The sequence below is a fragment of the Ursus arctos genome, unplaced genomic scaffold (assembly GCF_023065955.2).
Source record: "Ursus arctos isolate Adak ecotype North America unplaced genomic scaffold, UrsArc2.0 scaffold_2, whole genome shotgun sequence".
NCBI lineage: Eukaryota > Metazoa > Chordata > Mammalia > Carnivora > Ursidae > Ursus > Ursus arctos.
The window spans coordinates 26,641,681-26,663,433 of NW_026622874.1; positions in this window are offsets into that span (position 1 = coordinate 26,641,681).

A 21,753-nucleotide genomic window follows, 5' to 3' on the forward strand; every position below is an offset into this window, starting at 1 on the left:
TGCCAATCCACAAAGGGAAGAATCAACATTGATATTGGGTTGAAGACTCAAACCAGCGACACCTATTTATTATAATTGACCGTGGAAATAATTTTTCATTTCACTCTTCACCACTCAGCTAAATTGATTTATTCTGAGTTTTATGCTGTTAATATTTGAAGAGAAGATATATTTGATACTGGTTACTCAACAATCTGGAAATTGCAGAAAAATATTAGTGAAATCCAGAGATGAAGCAAATGAAAATTCATGTGTGTTTTATAATCAAAACATAATTTCAAAGCTATAAATAGCTAATAGATGAAAAAAACTAAGCCTTTTCTATTTTTTCTATTTAATTAATGATTATTTCTAATTATTTCTAGTTTTTTTAGTTAGCTTTATGTATAATTTACACACAGTATAATCCACTCTTTTAGTGATGGTTCTGACAAAAGCATACAGTCATTTAATCACCACCGCAATCAAGGTATTAAACAATCCCATCACATCCCCAATTCCTTTCTGCTTCTTTGTAATCATCTCCCCACTCCTAACCCATGGAAACCACTGATTTGTTTTATTTATATATATAATTATACATAATATAATGTAATATATAATATATAACATATAGAAAATATATTTATGTATTTCTATATATAATATATAATGATACATAATATATTATATATAATATATAAAACTGCTCTTAAATAGTCTTAATTATATATAATATATTACAAAAATTATATACATAATTATATTATGTATATTATATAATCATATAAAATTATATTACATTTATTATATATTACGTATATATTCTATATGTTCAGTTATGACTGTTTTTTAGAGCAGTTTTAGGCTCACAGTAAAATTGAAGGGAAGGTACAGATTTACCATATACTCTTTGCCGTCACACATGCATGGCCTCCCATTGTCAACATCCCTCACCAGTGTGCTACTATTTGTTACAAATGGTGACCCTACATTGACAGGTCATAGCCACACAAGTCCACAGTTGACATTATGGTTCATTGTTGGTGTGGGGCATCTATGGGCTTAGACAAAGGTATAATAACTTGTATCCATCACTATGATATTATACAAAATATTTTCACCACCCTAAAAATCCCCTCTGCTCTGCCTATTCATTCCTCTTCCTTCCCCCACGACACCTGGCTACCACTCACCTTTTCACTGTCTCCACAGTTTGGCCTATTTCTAGAATGTCATATAATCAGAATTATACAGTATGTAGCCTTTTTATATTGGTTTCTTTCACTTAGTAATAGGCATTTAAGATTCTTCCATGTCTTTTTATGGCTTGATAGCACATTTCTTTTTAGTGCTGAATAATATTCTATTGTCTGAATGTACCATTTATTAATTTGTTCATCTGCCAAAAGACATCTTGGCTGCTTCCAAGTTTGGGCAAGTACGAATAAAGCTGCTATAAATATCCATGTGCAGGTTTTTGTGTGGACATAAGTTTCAGCTCCTTTGTGTAAATACCAAAGAGTGCAATTGCTGGATCAAATGGTAAGAATATGTTTAGTTTTGTGAGAAACTGCCCAACTGTCTTGCAAAGTGGCTGTTCTATTTTGCATTCCCACCAGCAGTGATTGAGAGTAACTGTTGCTCCACATCTTTGCCAGCATATGGTGTTGTCAGTGTTTTGGATTTTGGCCATTTTAATAGTGTATAGTGCTATTGCATTGCTTTTCAGTTTGCCTTTGATGACATATGATGTGAAGCATCTTTTCATATGCTTATTTGCCATCTGTGTATCTTCTTTGGTGAGGTATCCATTAAGATCTTTAGCCCGTTTTTCTTTCCCATTGTTTGTTTTTTTATTGTTGAATTTTAAGAGTTCTTTATATATTTTTGGTAACGGTCCTTTATCAGATGTGTCTTTTGCAAATATTTTCTCCCAGTTGTGGCTTGTCTTCTTGTTCTCTTGTCATTGTCTTTTGCAGAGCAGAAGTTTTTAATTTTAATGAAGTCTAGCTTACCAAATATTTCTTTCATGGATTGTGTCTTCAGTGTTTTATCTAAAAGTCATCACCATGTCCAAGATCATCTAGGTTTTCTCCTATGTTGCCGTCTAGGAGTTGTACAGTTTTATGTTTGCATTTGTCTGTAATTCACTTTGGGTAAGGTCTGTGTCTAGAATGATTGATTGATTTTGCATGCGTGTATGCTGTGGCTGTCCACATGTTCCAGAATCACGTGTTGAGGAGACTATCTTAGCTCCATTGTGTTGCCTTTGCTCCTTTGTCAAAGATCAGTTGACTATATTTATGTGGGTCTGTTTCTGGGCTGTCTATTCTGTCCCATTGATTTATTTGTCTATTCTGTCACCAGCACCATGTTGTCGTGACTACTGTAGCATCATAGTCAATCTTGAAGTTGGGTGGCATCTGTTCTTAACTTTGTTCTTCTTTTTCAATGTTGTGTTGGCTATTTTAAGTCTTTTGCTTCTCTGTGTATAAACTTTAGAATCAGTTTGTTGATATCCACACACACACACACACACACACACACACACACACACAAACATGCTAGGATTTTGAATGGGATAGCATTGAATCTATGTCCCTATATTTTAATCATTTAAATGGAAGCATATAATACCTAGCCTTTTGAATCTGGCTTTTTTCACTTAGCATGACACATGAGTGATTCATCTGTATTGTTGAGTATATTAGCAGTGTGTTCATTTTAATTGCTAAGTGGTATTCTGTTATGTGTATGTAACTATTCATCAATCACCTGTTGGAAGACATTTTAGTTGTTTTTAGTTTTTGGTGATTATGAATAAAGTCACTATAAACATTCATATACAGGTTTTTTTTTAAATTTTTAAAATTATATTATGTTAGTCACCATACAGTACATCCCTGGTTTCTGATGTAAAGTTCGATGATTCATTCGTTGCGTATAACACCCAGTGCACCATGCTGTATGGGCCCTCCTTAATACCCATCATCAGTCTATCCCATTCCTCCACCTCCCTCCCCTCTGAAGCCCTCAGTTTGTTTCTCAGAGTCCATAGTTTCTCATGCTTCATTCCCCCTTCTGATTACCCCCCCTTTCTTTATCCCTTTCTTCGCCTACCAATCTTCCTAGTTCTTATGTTCCATAGATGAGAGAAACCATATGATAATTGTCTTTCTCTGCTTGACTTATTTCACTTAGCATTATCTCCTCCAGTGCCGTCCATGTTGCAGCAAATGTTGAGAACTCGTTCTTTCCGATAGCTGAGTAGTATTCCATTGTATATATGGACCACAACTTCTTAATCCAGTCATCTGTTGAAGGGCATCTCGGTTCCTTCCATGATTTAGCTATTGTGGACAATGCTGCTATGAACATTGGGGTGCATATGGCCCTTCTCTTCACTACATCTGTCTCTTTGGGGTAAATACCCAGTAGTGCAATGGCTGGGTCATAGGGTAGCTCAATTTTTAACTTTTTAAGGGACCATATACAGGTTTTGAATGGAAGCAAATTTTTATTTTTCTTAAGTAAATACATAGGAATAGGATTGCTGGTCATATACAAGTATATAAAAATTATTTTAGAGATAAAATTTGTAAAATAGACCTACAAATATTATATAATAGGCTATATTGTATGCCCTTTCGTTCCTTTAAGTATATAATTAAAGAAGTTTTCATTAGTAACAAATTTAGCTAATCTACTCATGCCCTTGGTTCCTTTGTCATATAATGAACGTGCCTGGATTAGTTTTACTTTCTAACAGTATTTTTTTCTTTTGATAAATTTCAAGATTAAAATATAAAAAATTTTTTAAAAAATATGCAAGTGTTTATATTTATTTTTTTAAAGATTTGTTTTTTTAGAGAGAGCACATGTGCTTGTGAGCAGGCGGGTGAGGGGCAGAGGGAGAGGGAAACTCAAGCAGACTCCCTGTTGAGTGTGGAGCCTGACCTGCAGCTCAATCTCATGACCCTGAGATCATGACCCGAGCTGAAATCAAGAGTCGGATGCTTCATGGAACACTATATCAAAAACTAATGATGTACTGGATTGTGACTAACATAACATAATTTAAAAAAAAAAGAGTCAAATGCTTAACTGAGCCACCCAGACACCCCAATATGCAAGTTTTTCCCAAACTCATTTTGTTATATATACTATTACATACTTTTTTTTGCCTTTTGGCAACACATACCAACTCACAATGGAGTTAGCTTGGATAATAGAAATGCACATTAGATATCTGGGGAATACACACAAATAAAATCTCATTTAAGGCCTAATTAGGGCCTCCGACTATCTACTATCTTGTCAGGACTAATGGCATATCGACAGGTGTCTAGTATTATCTTTACATGTTTTACATCTTCTGACCAATTCCAGCAAGCAGATAAGAGGGAGGGGTAGGGAAGAGAGAGAGAAAGAAAGGAGGGGAAAGGAAGGTGGGAGGGAAGGAAGGTGGGAAGAAGGAAAGAAAGAGGGGAGGAGATAATGGACCTGAATAATTCATAAACTGCCCACTCAGTGTCTGTCTTAAGTTAATGACCACTTAGCTTATTTCAGTATATTTAATTTTTACAAAATAGTAACAGTAGAACAGCTAACTTTATATGGATTTATATATTTTTTCTGTTCTTCAAGAATTATTAGAGATCATTTCAACTACATTTGTAACAGATATACTTGAAAGAAGATAGCCTACTCAGAACATATAAAATCCACACTGGGATATATTCATCAAATTTGCTTTTTATTTCTTAAGAGCTTTTAACAAATAATAGTAAAATGATGAACTTGTAATTGCTTAGTACAGGGTGTAACAATATGAGCACAATAAACTAAGCTGTACTTATCATAATTCATGATAACAGTCATTATTGTCTTCATTCAAAAATACTCAGTGATTTTGCACAATTCTGTACAAAATCAGCTGAAGCAGCTAACTCTGAGTAACTAAACACTGCTTAAACACTTTTAAAATCATACTTTCATCAAATTTTCTTAGCACAGCAGCATCGTTTTTTAAAACTTTGAAATTAGGGGTGCCTGGCTGGCTCAGTCAGAGGAGCATGCAACTCTTGAACTTGGGTTTGAGTTTGAGCCCCACATTGGGTGTAGAGATTGCATAAATAAATAAAAAAGTTATAAAGAAACTGAAATTAAATATAATTTTTTTCAGAATAAAAATTTGTAAGTGCAAAAATGTTAAAATTATACTTTTAAAAATAAAATTAATTTAAAAGTGGTAAACATACCCGATTCTGCAAGACTAAGTAACTGTATAAAAATAAATTTATGAGAAGCATTAATGCTTCTCATAAATATTATTGATCACCTGCTATGAGCCAGGTACTTTTCTAGGCCTTGGGGATGAAGCAGAGAGCAAGAATGACAAGACAGGAGTTGGCAAGCTGTGGTACATGGGACAAATCTGTTCTACCATCTGTTTTTTGAATAAAGTTTTATTGGAGAACAGCCACGACCATTCATTTATGTATAGCCTGTGGTTTCTTTCATGCTATAAGAGAAGAGTTAATTAGTTGTAACAGAGACCACATGGCCCCCACGTACTACCTACAAAATCTGTCTGGGCTTTTCTAAAAAATGTATGCCGAATCCTGGACTAGACTGTTCTCATGGAACTTATATTCTAGTTTGGATGAGTTGGGAAGTTGTTGGGGCAGAAAAAATGCAAATAAGGTAATATCAGATTGTGTCAAGTGACTTAAATAAAACTAGATAATCTGTTAGAGAGTGGCCAGAGTTTATTTCTTTATTTGGCTTTTTCTCAGTAGAGGATGTCAGAGGTAGATCTAAATGAAAAGAAGGATATCGGTATGAAGTAATCTGGAGGTAATTTGCTATAGGCAGAGAGAATAGTGGGTGCAGAGGCTCTGAGGTAAGAAAGATTTGGCACATTCTATGGGCAGAAAGAAGTCAGTAAATTAGTGTTAATGAATCAGAGTCAGAGGGATTGATAAGGTTGGAGGGCTTATCAGGGACTAAAATGCTTCAGATTGTGTAGATCATGGTAAATAGATTGGGATTTTCTTCTAGATATAATGGGAAGGTACTAGAGCAATTTAAGCATGAGCGTTATCCATCTCAGTGCTGACAATTCTAAAACATCGATTCTAATAAAATGGCTTTGTAAGCTATTAAGTTGTTTTGTTAAGGAAAATAACTCCAGACTAATAGCCAACATTTATTTAATGATAAACACTGTAGGTGTTGATTGCCATTACAGTCAGAGACAAGACAATGGTATCATCACTTTTATTTAATATTATTTTGGAAATTCTAGCTAATGTTGTAAGCAGATAAATAAGAGGTGTCAATATTAGAAGGGTAAATGAAAATTTTATTTGGAGATAATATGACTGAAAAGCAGGCTATGAAAAAAATAACTATAAAATAAATATACTGGCATAAAAACAACAGTTTCCTCCATATTAGCAAAATCCAACTGAAAAGTATAATAGAAAAATCCTCAAGTACAGTAGCAATAAGAAATATAAAATACTAAGAAATACTTATGAAAATACTTAAGAAAGTTAATGAAAAATTTCCAAGTCACTTAAAAGAAAGCTTGAGGAGAGAGACAAAACAGATTCCCAGATGGGATGCCTAAATATGTTAATGCTGAAAAGCTGATGATTCTTCCTGAATAAAATGATAAATTTAAGGCAATCTCAATTAAAGTCACACGGGGTCTGATAGACAAAGAGCAGATTCTAAGTATTCAGAAAGCCTAGGGGAACGCACATTCAGCTTCTCTGTCAAAGAAATGTGCACTTCTTGTAAATATGGTATGTTGCCTAATTGGCAAGGGCAAGCATATTAATGCTCATGACTGATATGGGGAGAGATCAAGCCTGAGACCACATTTTAAGGATAAGAACTACTGGTCATTAGGTGATGAGAGAGAGAAGTGCTGTGTATGAATTTGTGGAGAAGTATATGGAAATGGAAGAATTAGGAGAATTCTGCAGAATTAGGAGAAAAGTCATTCTCAGTAAACATTTAAATTTATAAAAATATGTGTTTATCTTTATAAAGAGGTGGATAGAGCAGCCCCTGACTTATCTAGTTATAGACAACAAAGACAAGATGAGCCCAGGATGATAAGAAAACTAGAGAACACATCCCTTGATTTTTTTTTATTAAGATATAATTTACATGCAATAAAATACATCCATGTTTAGTAGACTAGAAGATAAATTTTGACAAATGTATAACCACTCATATAACTACTACCCCAATCAAGATATATAGCACTTTCCTCACCCCAAAAAGTTCCCTCATGCCCCTTTGAAGTCATTCCCTTGCACCCTGACCCCAGGCAACCGTTGATATGCTTTCTATAATTACAGACCAGTTTTTTCTTTTCCAGGATTTCATGTCAATGGAGTAGTGAAAATATATATTCCTTTTATCTCATGTCTTTCACAGCATAATGATTTTGAGAGTTATCCATATGTTTTGCAGTATCTCTTCTTTCCTACTTCTTGCTGAGTATTCTATATTAATAGGCCACTATGGTTTATCCACCCACCTGAAGATTGGGTTTGTTAAACTTTTTTGAATATGATTTAAAAAGCTGCTCTGAGCATTTGTGTACAAGTATTTGGGTGGACATATGCTTTCATTTCTCTTGGTTAAAGACATAGCAGTAGAATTCCTGGATCTTAGTAAGTACATGTTTGAGTTTAAAGGAAACGGCCATCTGTTTTTCAGAGTGGTTCTACTATTTTACATTCTACGTCTTTGATAATACGAATGTCAGTCTTTTTGTTTTTGGCCATTCTAATGGGCATGTAGTGGTATCCTATTGTGGCTCTAATGTGAATTTCCCTAATGGCTAATGAGATTAATCAGCTATTTGTGTGCTTTATTGGCCATTTGTCTCTTTATTGAAGTGTTCAAATCATGTGTCCATTTTAAAATCAATTTATTTTCTTATTACTGAGTTGTATGATTTTTTAATGTAATCTGCATCAAGTCTTTGCCATATATACAATATTTTTATTGTCTTAACAGTGTCAGTCAGAGAGCAAAAAGTCAGTGCTACTTGTTGCTCTTTACGGTTTGTGGTTTCTGTGGTCTAAGAAATACTCACTTTTGGGTGCCTGGGTGGCTCAGTCAGTTAAGCATTTGCCTCTAGCTCAGGGTACTGGGATTGAGTCCTCAGCTCCCTGCTCAGTGAGTAGCCTGCTTCTCCCTCTGCCTGCTGCTTCCCCCTGCTTGTGCTCTCTCTCTCTCACAAAAATAAATAAAATCTTAAAAAAAAGAAATACTTTTTCCAAGGTTTTGATTTTCTTTTTCGTTTTCTTCTAGGCATTTTTTAGTTACAGTTTATATATTAAGGATCGGGATTCATTTGGTTTAATTTTTGTGTATGGTGTGAGGTAAGGATTGAAGTTCATTTTTTTTTTTTTCAAGGAATATCTTATTCCCTCGCTATTCAGTGGCCAATAATTGAGCAAGGCAGTGACAATGCAAAGAGACCATGCTCTTCTTTAGGTGATCTCTAGCCAGTGGCTCAGCAAAGTGACCTAGTTATTGCCACTCAACATAAGACTCCACCAGTGAAAACCTTTGCTCTGGATTTCTGTGCTGGGCTGACAGAGACTGTCAGGTCTTTGTTATGGTTTGATAGCCTCTCCCATTCTGCTCAATCTTGCATTCTCCTATTTACTCCTCATTCCTCATTGAATTTCCTTGGCACCTTTGTTGAAAATGAATTGAGAACAGAAGTGTGGGTCAATTCCTGGACTCTGTTCTGTTCCAATGATCTTTGTGTCTCCTTATACTAATACAATACTGTCCTGATTAATGTAGCTTTATAGTAAGAATTGAAATAAGTTAAGTGAAGCCTTTTTTTCTCTTTTTCAAAGTTTTGTCTATTCTAGGTTTTTTGAATGTCATATAAATTTTAGAATCCGTTTTGAATGTGATTTTTATCCCCTTCCTTTTCTAGGACTTCAGTTACTTATATCTGTGACTGCTTGATATTGTGGCATGGGAGTTTCTGTTAATTACTCAGTCATTTTCCTTTGTGCTTTATTTTGGATATTTTCTATCACTGTATCTTCAGGTTCCCCAATTTTTTTTCATAGTCTCTAATCTGTTTTTCCCATCCAGTTAGTTTCGACCTGTTTATTGTATTTTTTTTTAATCCCTGGAATTTTCATCTGGTTTATTTTTTATATCTTTCACATCTCTCTATATCATGTTCATGTTTTCTTTAAATAGTTAAGTATATTTAAAATAACTAATTTAATATCCTTGTCTGCTATTTCTGTCATTGTTGTCATTCCTGGGTCTGTGTCTTTTGACTGATTTTTTTTCTCATGGGTATGGATGACACTTTTTCTATTTTTTAGCATGTCTATTAATTTTTTAAATTGGATATTGGACACTGTGAATGTCACATTGTTGAGAACTGAAATCTGTTGTCTTATTTACTTATAAGTTTTTATTCAAATTCCAGTTAGTTGACATACAGTGTAATACTAATTTCAGGCGTACAATTTAGTGACTCAGCACTTCCATATGATACCAGCTGCTCATCACAACGGTGCATGTCTTCATCCCCATCACCTGTTTTCCCCAACCTCCCCCCACCAACCGTTAGTTTGTTCTAATTAAGAGTCTGTTTCTTGCTTTGCCTCTCTCCCCTTTTTCCCCCCCTTGGTCATTTGTTTTCTTTCTTAAATTTCACATATGAGTGAAATCATATGGTATTTGTCTTTCTCTGAATGACTTATTTCGCTCAGCATAATATGTTGTCTTTTCTTAAAGTATATTGGACTTTACTATTCAGGCAGTTTAATTTTGGATCAACTTGATACTTTCAAGCTTTGTTTGGATAGGTTTAAAGTAGTTTTCCTTTAAGGTGGCTTCTTACTATGAAGACCTAACTCTTCTGGAGTTTCTACTGACTGTCTCAGGGTTCACCGAGACCTCTCTGCTCAGCCTTCTCCCAGCCCTGAATGAGCACTGGGAATTACCCAGCTTGCTGCTTCCTCGTCATTCTCTGCTCATCCGTCTCGAATTTTGCCCTACTCATCATGACTTGGGCTCCAGCCGCAGACCCAAGGGGAATGCTGTGCAGATTTGGAGAGTATTTTGTTGATCATACCTTCCTCCCTGGTATCCTGCTCTGTAAATTCAGTCACTTCAGTCTCTTCAACTCATGGAGACAATTATTTTTTGTATGGGAGCCCTCTCCTTGGACCGTGATCCAGGATCAGCTTCCGAGAAGAAAGCTGGGAGGATCAGAGGGCTTGCCTTGCTTGTTTCTTTTTTCTTGAACTGCATTGTCTTTATGGCACTGTTCGTGGTATGAAAAAGAAAAAGGTTGTTTAACATATTCTATCTAGTTTTTCAAGTGTTTGCATGGGGAGGATAAGTATAATTATTTCACATTGGCAGAATCAGAAAGCAACTGCAAGTTTGTGATGCAGGGTATTAATATTATTCTCTTTTGAGCACATGCCCTTTAGTGAGTCTCAAAGTACGGCCCACAAATCACCTACATCTTTATCTCCTGGGTAATAACCTATTAAATGCAGTTTTTTTGGCTCTACTCCAATCGTTGGGGGATGGGATCGGAAATCTAATTTTAAAAGCATCCTAAGTGATTCTTAGGTCTGGAAAATTGTGAGCATGCTGGCTTTGGTCTGTCCTTTTATCTTCCGCAGTAGAGACATTTCCACTAGTTGCCTGTCTTGCTGAGACAAGGGAATAACAGAATAACAGAGCTGGACTTTTTAGAGTTCAGGCCAAACAGCTCACTTGCTGAGAGAACAGTGCTCCAGAGATCAAGGCAATGGGTTCACCCCTCGAGTACCTTTCAGAGCTTCCTTCTGAACGATGGGTACTCAGACTGTATTTCAGGTATGTAAGTAGCATCTGTTCATTTACAAAGAGCAGTACATATTCACCAGGATTACCAGGTCCCATGACACCTACGAAAAATTTCAAGGCAGCATGAGTTGCAGCAACCGCGCAGTGATGCACTACGATGACGGTAGCACGTGCTGTCTGATGCTTTAGGGACGATGATATGAAAGAGAGAATATACTGCCAGTGACGACAGCCACTCAGAAAACAAGTGTGATGGCAAAGGTTTCTCTTTCATACCTCTCATTTTTGTTTTCTGCTTCTTTTCCTTGGTTTACCCAGACACCAGGCTCGAAGTGTGTCATTTAAATGAGTTATTGACTCAGGGCATCTGAGTGCTCAGGGTACCTGCATTTGAATAGAACACATTCAGAAATAAGGCATTTTAATAACAAAGAAATAACAATAGAGTTCTCCGGCATCAGTGACAGGTTTCTGAGGTTTTCATCTGTGTGTGTGTGTGTGTGTGTGTGTGTGTGTGTGTGTAAGCGTGCGCACACATGAGCTCCAAAGATACTTGGCTTCCTAAGAGGCAAATCATGATAATTACATATATTATTAGGTGTAGTCACAGCATAGAATACTAAACAGTTGTTAAAAAGAATGAGGTACATTTATACTTGGGTGTTTGTGTATAAATAAGTAGTAGCAATAATAGGTTAGCATATAGAGCGACAAAAAAGGTGAAGGGTTATAATATGTTACATTCTGTTAATAGTGATTATCTCCAGAAGGTGGATTTTTGGTGGCGAAGACTTTAATTATTTCTGTAGTGTTTGCATTTTGTATAATCTTGGTAATCAGAAAAATAAATAATAAAACTCAGGGGGACTGCCAACTTTGCCTGAGTGAAGGCTTGTCTGGTAGATCTGTGAATCAGGAAACAGCAAATGCATCCGCTTAAATGTTTCCATACCCACCGCATATTCAATTAAGAGAGAAAGTGCCTTTTACTTGAAGAATGTGAAGCTGAAGGATACACATTGTATTTTTTGTTTCATAGACATAGATGGTTTAGCTCCCATGGAGCTAAGGGAAGTTTCACCGAGAAAGGGAAATGAGAAACTCACTGAGCCGGGGTCAGGAGGGAGGAAGGGAGTATGACGAGAGTGCGCTCCAAGAAATGAGCATACAATTGGACTAAAGTACTAAAGGGACAGTTTTCGGCAGGGTGTCAATAACGATGATGACAAGAGCAACAGCGATAACTGTGGCCATACAGCACGTCGCATTGCTCACTTTATTTAATCCTCCCGTTGACTCAGAGGCTACTTAATATTTCCGAACCTCAGTGTCCTCCTTTGTAAAATGGGTATGATAACTGTCCAATTCACAGGCCTCTCATGGGGACTACATGACGTGAGGGGCGTCAGGCACTTACCATTGTGTTTGGGATGCGTTAGGGCTGGCTGCATGTTAGCTATGGTATTGTCCTCATCCCCATTTGATAGATGTGGGAATTGAATCTGAAACTAGCCCACCGTCCGAGAACTGAGTGGCTGAGCTGATACCCAGATCTGGGCTCGTCTGTTTCTAAATCTGTTTCCGTAGTCATGTGAAACAGCTACATTTTGGGGTCTATTGAAACTCCCTGAGTATTCCACCAGTTTGGATGACTGTATTTAGAATGCTGATGTACCAACGTCCCTCATTAAGACCGATTATTGTAGGAGACAGATGTGTTGGTGATGCACGCATTGTTAGAGACATCAGCAAAACAATAACATATTTTCTAAGGATAAGACCATGTTCCATAGGTGGAATTTTTAGGTTGGAATGCATTTTTTCTTAGAATAATACCCAAGCACAGAGTGTGACCACCTTGTATTGAATGTTAGTAGAGAGAACAGCATGTTGCCTCCGCAGTGACTTTGGCATCAAAGTGACAGATGGCTCAGCCCAGGACTCAGACTTCCTGGCAGAGTCTCCTGCCTTCCTAGCAAAGTAACTTTGCCAATGTAATGGGAACTGCTCCAAAGAAAAGCTTATGATGAGGTGTAGCAGGGCAGTGTCTTACCTTTGCTACGGCTGATTTGTAAGGATAAATCAAGGCAAGTCACCTTCACCAGGCAAGTTCTTCTGGGACCTGAAGAGGGAACCCAAAAGATAGAAGCAAAGAGGGAAAGATCCATGTGTTTGGTCAGAGGTCAGTGATGTTGAAAGCTGGGCCGCCTGGCCAGGAAACATTTCCTAAACAGGCAAATCCATTGTCATGTGTGCTTTGATGGAAAATGCAGAGCCCAGCAGAGCAGCGGAGGGTGGTGCTGAGTCTAGTTAAGCTTGTCCTAAACCAAATGGATTTCCTGGCTTTGTGTGCTAGCGAGAAACTCCTGGTTCAGTTATATGAACCAAAAAAAAAAAAAAAAGTTCCTTGAAGGAGTAGGAGGTGAGAAATGAGAATGTATTGAAAGGGTAGCAAGAATGGGGCTCACAAAAGAGATATTTTAGAATCAAGCCCGTATACCTGGCATAGAATGAGAATCGTGATTGAAAGACAAGCTTCACTTGACTCTAACCCAAAAGTCAGAGGAGGGTAGTTCAACCTGTTCACCTCTCCTGTCTGGCACCACCATCTGCTCTGAGCCCAGCTTGCTGTAGGGCACAATGGTTGGTATATCACTAGGTATGTACCTGTCTGTTCATAGTTAACAGGAGGGAATTTGAGACAGGAAGCAGTTCTTGCATTTCAGTCACCCATACAAGGCTGGCTTCTGTTCTACCAAACCTCTGGACAGAGGGAAATCTTAAACTTATAAAAATAACCGGGGAATGTCCATTCACTTAACCACAGAGGAGGAGCCTGGTTCTCTCATCTCTAAGTTGGATGCATGATGAAGGGGAGACCTCTGAGCCAGCGGGGCTACAGCAAGAATGACCGTGAAGATGACTCTCCCTACAGGGTCAGCAGAATGATATTTCCCTGGCATTTTCCCCCTTTGTTCCTGAGGGATTGAGGAAAGAAAAAGGGAAAGGAAAATCAGAGGAGTGTATAAGTAGAGAAGTGTGTTTGCAGAATGGTCCTGGAATTTTCTAGAGGATGCAGCTATAGCTGCTCTGTAATCACTTAAGATTTGATGACTCTTTGCTAGGGACTGAATGTGTTCCTTCAAAATTCATAACTGAAGCCTACGCCACAACGTGATGTTATTAAGAAGGGAGGGCTTTGGGCGGTGAGTAGGTTGGAGGACGGAGCCCTCCTGAATGGGATTAGTGCCCTTATAAAAGAGTCTCCAGAGAACTCCCTTCTGCCACATGAGGGTACAATGAGGAAATGGTTCTTTGCAACTTAGAAGAGGACCCCTACTAGTAACTAACTATACTGGCATCCCAATCTCAGACTTTTAGCCTCCAGAACTGTGAGAAATCAATTGTTTATAAGCCACCCAGTCTATGGTATTCTGGCAACCCAAACTGACTACAGCACTCTATTATGCCAACACATCACAGTGGCTGTCTATGCTGGTGGGGTAATCAGATGATCTGAAGAATGTGCCAGATATTTTTACTTCTGTATATTTTTACATTGTTCAATAAGTATGTATCTGTTATATAAGTAAATAAATGAAGATCCCCCTCCCCCAAATAACTTGTACGGAGTGGTAGCTATAAAGAACAAAAAGAACCAGCGAGTTGTTGTCTATATCTTTTGGGCCTCAGGAGAATGTCTGAGAAGACCTGTTTCCCTCCCATGACCCGCCACCGCCTACCAACACCCTGTTTCCAGTCAGCTCTCCAGGAGTGCACTTGTGCAAACAGGAGAGTGGAAAGGAATGTTTGAGAAGGTCTTTCTGCCTCGCCTTTGTTCCAGTGAACAAAATCTTTGCTAGAGTGCAGATGTGTCCCTGAGATGGTCATCTTTGAAGGGAATAAGCACTCTACAGGAAGCCAGTGGAAGCATTTTGCTTAGACATTTTTACACGATTTTATAATTATTTACTAAGTGGCATCCTTGAGTAATGTAAAAATAAGATGGGCTTTCAGCAATAAGTAAGGAAGTAGGCGGGCTTGCCGGCAGCCTGATCCAAACCACGGAGCAAGAACCTGAAGGAGACAGTAGTCAGCTTCTAAAAGGCTCTTGTTGCAGAAGTTCAGTAGGCTTATGTATAAGCATCTGGGTTAGTCTTGAGTTTTCAAAGCGTAAAGCCAGAGATCAAGCACTGTGGCTTGTCTTTGTTTGTAGGTCATAAACTTCTTTTTCATTTTATGGCGCCTTAAAGCATCAAAAGTCGTTGATAAAAACATGATTTCTTATGCCATCTTAAGAAACCTAACCTGTGAAAAATTAAACTAGTTGTTTCTTACTAAGACTCTTTTTGGACATTATAGATATATAATTCTTATTTTAAATTAAAAGAGAAAAAAGTTTTTTTTAGAAACTCCCCCCCAAATCCGAGGTTTTGTGGCTGCTCTGATTCAATTTCTTTTAGGAAAACAACATTGCCATTGCTGGAAATTCACAAGTAAAATCTTCCATTAAGCAGAGGGAAATTGTTTTTCTATTACACACAAAGAGCTATAGCATAAATCACTGTGCTTTTAGTCTTGCTCAGTAGCTGCTCACAGGGAACATCATCTTCCTTCGACTTTCTCAGGTAACAGCTTGAAACTTACCACAGAGGAAGCCTTCACTCTCTAAGATTCTGGGAGAATCAGTGTTGAAGAACTCGTTTTGATGAACTCCTTAGAGACTAAGGATTCATCAGTGTTAGCCAACGGAAACTCACTTGGTTCTTTAGAAATGTCATTTATTCTCTTGACTCTTTTGCTCCAGTGGGCAATTTGTGGCAAAAGACAAACCAGTGGGCGTCTAAGTGAACAAGGAATGGTATAAATCCATGCATTAAATGCATTGCTTTGATCAGCTTTTACAAATGATTTACCATTCCATTTGATTTTTCCTTTGGGAAATTGGAAAAATGCTTCCACTGCCTTCTGGCACAGTTCTTGTTTGCTTCAAGGACAACCACCTCAGGAACACACCTGCACTCTAGCAAAGATTTTGTTCACCGGAACAAAGGGGAGGCGGAAAGACATTCTGAAACATTCCAAACTGCTTGAAACAAGCTGTGTATTAACAGACCTTCTTGTATGTTAGATCATTCTAATCACAATGTCTGCTAATGCCTTTTGTGAACAGGAACCTTTGTAACTTTAGCAAGGGGGAAGTAATGACATCAACAGCTTTTACTGGATCTCAAAAATATATAATTGTCAGCAGCATGACAATTTTTTACATCAGTAACAAGATGGGTATTTTTTGGTGAATACAGGAAACTGCTTTTAAGTTTATCTGCAAAACAAGAATCAATTTGCAAAACATTTTGTTTTTGGAGCTGGATTTTTAGCTTTAGTGCAAAGGTCATGCAAAACAAAGCAAGCTAAGAGCAAAATGAACACAAAACAAATCAAGGTACATTTTTACTGGAAGGAGTTGTCAGAGACTGTCAGAGTGTCTGAGATTTTACTCTACTTACAAACTCCTAAGCTTTATGGGTGCTGGCTGAACACATGAGACTCCTGGGTCAGAGATGAAGGCCTCATTATTACTACAGCAGTAGCAGTAGCCAGGGTATCTGCATTTTTGTGCTGATTCCCTGAGGCCCTATTCCCATAGACTAATGTGAAGAGAGCCAAATGACAGCAGCACATCCAGTAGGTTGACTATAAGAAAGGAATCCTGAATTTGGGGCACTCGAATCTTTTAGAAAGTGCAGTAAGCATGCTTCACTTTTGATCTCAAGTTAGATATTACCTTCATTATACTGAACAGTATGCCTGCCCTTTGCTTCAGAGCATTATCTCTGTCTTAGTAGGCTGTGAACAAAACTTCTCTTAGCTCTGGAGGGAGACATTATCTCTACCTTCCAAGGCTGTTTGCTAGGCACAATTCTTGAAATAATAGTCTAGAACAAAGGGCAGACAGTGACTCACTTGTAAGATGTATGGAAATCTCACTGACAGGGCGTGTCGGTGGCTCAGTCTGTTAAGCATCTGACTCTTGATTTTAGCTCAGGTCATGATCTCAGGGTCATGAGATTGAGCCCCATGTCAGGCTCTGCACTCAGCGGGGAGTCTGCTTGAGATTCTCTCTCACCATCTCTGTGTGCCCCCTGCCCCCATGCTCTTTCTTTCTCTCTAAGATAAATAAATACATAAACCTTGAAAAAAGATGTATGGGGCTCATGGGTAACTTAGTTGGTTAAGTGTCTGCCTTCGGCCCAGGTCATGATCCCAGAGTTCTGGGATAGAGCCCTGCGTCAGGCTCCCTGCTCAGTGGGGAGTCTACTCCCTCTCTTCTGCCCTTTCCCCCACTTGTGTTCTTTCACTCACTCTCTCTCAAATAAATAAATAAATAAAAATTTTAAAAAAGGTGGCTAGTAATGTGAGAGATGAGAAATGGGGGGTAGATTTGGCAGGATGGTGGTGTAGGATGCATCTCTCTGTCCATGGACACACCAAATCTACAGCTACAGTATGGATCATTTCCCTCAGAAAAAGATCTGAGAACTAGGTGAACTGCTCTTGCACAAAAAAGGATAAAAAGACCACATTGAGAGCGATAGGAGAGAGACAGAGAGAGACTGGGGGTTGGTATTTCTGAGCTCCAGGGGAATGCAACAATTGGAAAGACAGTTCTTGACAGGCTATCACCTTCATGGCGTTGCACAGAAAGAGGACTGAATTACAACCCATTCTTCCTGTAAAAAAGGCCTGTTTACTAAGCCTGGCACCTCAGCTTGCGAGAGGCTTCAGGTTTCTCACACTAGAGGCTCCAGAGGCACCCCTAGGGGATATTAACAGGGAGAACCCATTTTTGACACCCTCTTGGCCTTGCTGCAGCTCAACAAAACCTCCCAGAAAGGAGCTTATACACTTGTCAGGAGCCCTGATTTTTGAAACTGTCGCCCAAGAGATAGTTCCAGATCTCCTGGTCTGGAGGCCAGAGTAGGGAATACAATTGTGGCCCCACAGGACTGAAATATTTGCACACTTTAAAAGCTGCTGCCTGAGAGTCAGTCTTTCAATTAATCTGAAACTAGGTGCTAAATGAGATTCCTCACCTTGGAACACTGACAGATCCTGGCACACCCTCAACAATGGGGTCATATCAAGAATAAACCAGGCAGTTAAGATAATCACAAAGTTTCAAGAGAAAACGAAGAGCTAGGGTGAGGTTGAAAGAGAAGTCTCACCACCTATACAATATAACTCATTCAAGACTGAGAGAGGTAACGTTTCACCTAATACATAGAAGTAAACACAGAGTCAAGCAAAATGAGGGAATAGAGAAATACATACTAAACAAAAGAATAAGAGAAAACCTCAGAAATAGACCTTAATGACATGGAGATAAATCTACTGGATAAAGAATTCAAAATAATGGTCATAAAGATACTCACTGAACATGGGAGAAGAATGGAGGAACAGTGTGAGAACGTGAACAAAGAAAAAGTATAAGAAAGTACCAAACAGAAGTCACAGAGCTAAAGAAAACAAGAACTGAACTAAAAAATACACTGTGGAGTGGGGTGGTGTTGGTGTTCAACAGCAGACTAGATGACAGAAAAGACTAGAAGAGTAAACTGGAAGACAAAGGAATGGAACTCACCTAGACAGAGCAGGAAAAAGAAAGATGAGTTAAAAAAAAATAAAGATAACTTAAAGGACCTATAAGACAACATCAAGTAAAATAACATTTGTGTTAGAGGGGGTCCCAGGAGAAGAGAGAGAGAGAGAGGGACAGAAAACTTACTTGAAGAAATAATGGCTGAAAACTTCTCTAACCTAGGAAAGGAAGCCTAGAGAGTTCCAAATAAGATGAACCCAAAAAGATCCATGCCAAGACACATTATAAATAAGATGTCAACACTTAACTATGAAGAGAGAATTATTTATTTATTTATTTATTTATTTATTTATTTATTTATTTGACAGAGAGAGAGAGAGACAGCCAGCGAGAGAGGGAACACAAACAGGGGGAGTGGGAGAGGAGCAGGGAGCCCGATGCGGGGCTCCATCCTGGGACTCTGGGATCACACCCTGAGCCGAAGGCAGACGCTTAACGACTGAGCCACCCAGGCGCCCCTAAAGAGAGAATTTTAAAGGCAGCAAGAGAAAAACAAATTGTTATATACAAGGGAAACCCCATAAGGCTATCAGCAGATTTCTCAACAGAAACATTGCAGGGCAGAAGGGAGTGACATGACATCCTCACAGTGCTTAAAGGAAAATACTTCTGACACAAAATACGCTCTGATGTGTGTGTGTGTGTGTGTGTGTGTGTGTGTGTGTATTCTAAGTGAAATGAGTCAGATTGAGAAGGACAAATACATATGATTTCACTCATGGAATGTAAAGAACAATGGGATGAATAAAATTTATCTCCCTATAAATACAAAGAAAAAAACTGATGCTTGCCAGAGGGAAGGGTGGATATGGGGATGGGCAAAATGGGTGAAGGGAAGTGGGAGATAAAAGCCTACAGTTATGAAATGAATAAGTCATGGGAATAAAAAGCACAACATAGGCCAATGATATGGTGGTAGCGTTATATGGGGACAGATGTAGCTTCACTTGTGGTGAGCATAGTGTAACATGTAGAAAAGTTGAATCATTATGTTGTACACCTGAAGCTAATGTAACTTTGTGTGCCAACTATAGTCATAAAAAAAAAATAAAAACCCACCCCAAATACTCTACCTGGCAAGATTATCATTCAGTATGGATGGAGAGAGAAAGAGTTTTTCAGACAAGTGAAAGCTAAAGGAGTTTATCACCACTAAACCAACCTTACAAGAAATGATGGACATTTTTAAGCTAAAAAGAAACCACCATTAACAACAAAAAAAATTTACAAAAGTGAAAATCTCACTAGAAAAGGTAAATTTACAGTATAGATAGTAGATTAATCACTATAAAGCTACTATGAAAGTTAAAAGGCAATAGTAGTAAATTAACTAAAATTACAATAATTATTAAAAGTTACATAAAATAAAAAGATATAAAATGTGAAAACGAAAACATGTAACATGGGGGAGAAGAGTAAAATAGTATTTTGGAATGTGTTAAAGTTACTATCAACTTAAAATAGACTTATATTCGTAGGATGATATATGTGAACCTCACAGTAACCACAAACCAAACACTTATGGTAGATACAGAAAACACAGTGAGAAGATATCTGACCATAAGGTTGAAGAAAATCATCAAACCATAAGGGGAGAGAGAAAGAGTAAAAGAAAGGAACAGAGAGTAACTATAAGAACAGCCGGAAAACAATGAACAAAACGAGAATAAATACATACCTATCAGTAATCACTTTAAATATAAATGGACTAAAGTCTCTAGTCCAAAGACATAGAGTGGCTGAATGGCTAAAGAAAACCCCACAACGTATCTATATACTGCCTATAAGAGCTTCACTTCAGAAGTCAGGACGCATATAGATTGAAAGTGAGGGGATGGAAAAAGATATTCATGAAAATGTAAATGAAAGCCAATGTAGCTATACTCATATCAGACAAAAGAGAGTTTAAAACAAAGACTGTAATAAAATGATATAAAATTTATAAATATATATACATCCAACATTGGAGCACCAGCATATACCAAGCAAATATTAACAGACCTAAAGGGAAAAATTGACAGCAATATAATAATAGTTGGGGACTTTAAGACCCTACTTACATCAGTGAATAGATCATCTAGACAGAAAATCAATAAGGCAGCATAGGTCTTAAATGACACATTACACCAAATGGACTTAATAGATATACACAGAAAACAAAAGAATTATATCCCCCAAATTACGGGATGCAGCAAAAACAGTTCGAAGAGGGAAGTTTATAGCAATACAAGCCTACCTCAAGAAACAAGAGAAATCTCAAGTAAAGAATTTACCTTTACATCTAAAGGTACTAGGAAAAGAGGAACAAATGAAGCCCAAAGTTAGTAGAAGGAAGGAAATAATATCAGCAGAAATAAATAAAGATTAAAAAGACAATGGAAAAGATCAATACAACCAAGAGCTTGTTTTTTGAAGAGATTAAAAAAAATTGACAAGCCTTTAGCTAGACTCAACAAGGAAAGAATAGGGCTCAAATTTAAAAATTCAGATATGAAAGAGGAGTTACAACTGATACCACAGAGTATCATCAGAGATTACCATGAACAATTATATAACAACAAAATTGGGCAACCTAGAAGATGGATCAAGTCCTAGAGACTTACAGTCTTCCAAGACTGAATCATGAAAAAATAGAAAATCTGAATAAACAGATTACTAGTAAGGAAACTGATTCAGTAATCAAAAATCTCCCAACACACAAAACTCTGGGACCAGATGGCTTCACTGGTAAATCCTACCATTCAAAGATGTAATACCTATCCTTCTTGGGGCACCTGGGTGGCTCAGTCGGTTAAGTATCCAACTCTTGATTTCGGCTCCGGTCATGATCTCAGGGTTGTAGGATCGAGCCCTGTATCGGCCTGTGGGCTCAGTGGAGAGCCTGCTCCAGGATTCTCTTTCTCCCTCTTTCCTTCACCCCTTCCCCTCCACTCACATACTCTCTCTTTCCCTAAAATAAATGAATAAATCTTTTTTAAAAATACCTCTCCTTAAACTCTTCCAAAAAATTGAAGAGTAGGGAATGCTCCCAAACTCATTTCATGAGGATAGCATTACGCTGATACCAAACCAAATAGGGGCACCACATACACATGTGCAAAAATTATAAGCTAATATCTGACAAACATAGATGCAAAAATCTTCAACAAAATATTACCAAACCAAATTCAACAATACATTAAAAGAATCATAGACCATGATCAAGTGGTATATATTCCAGGGATGCAAGG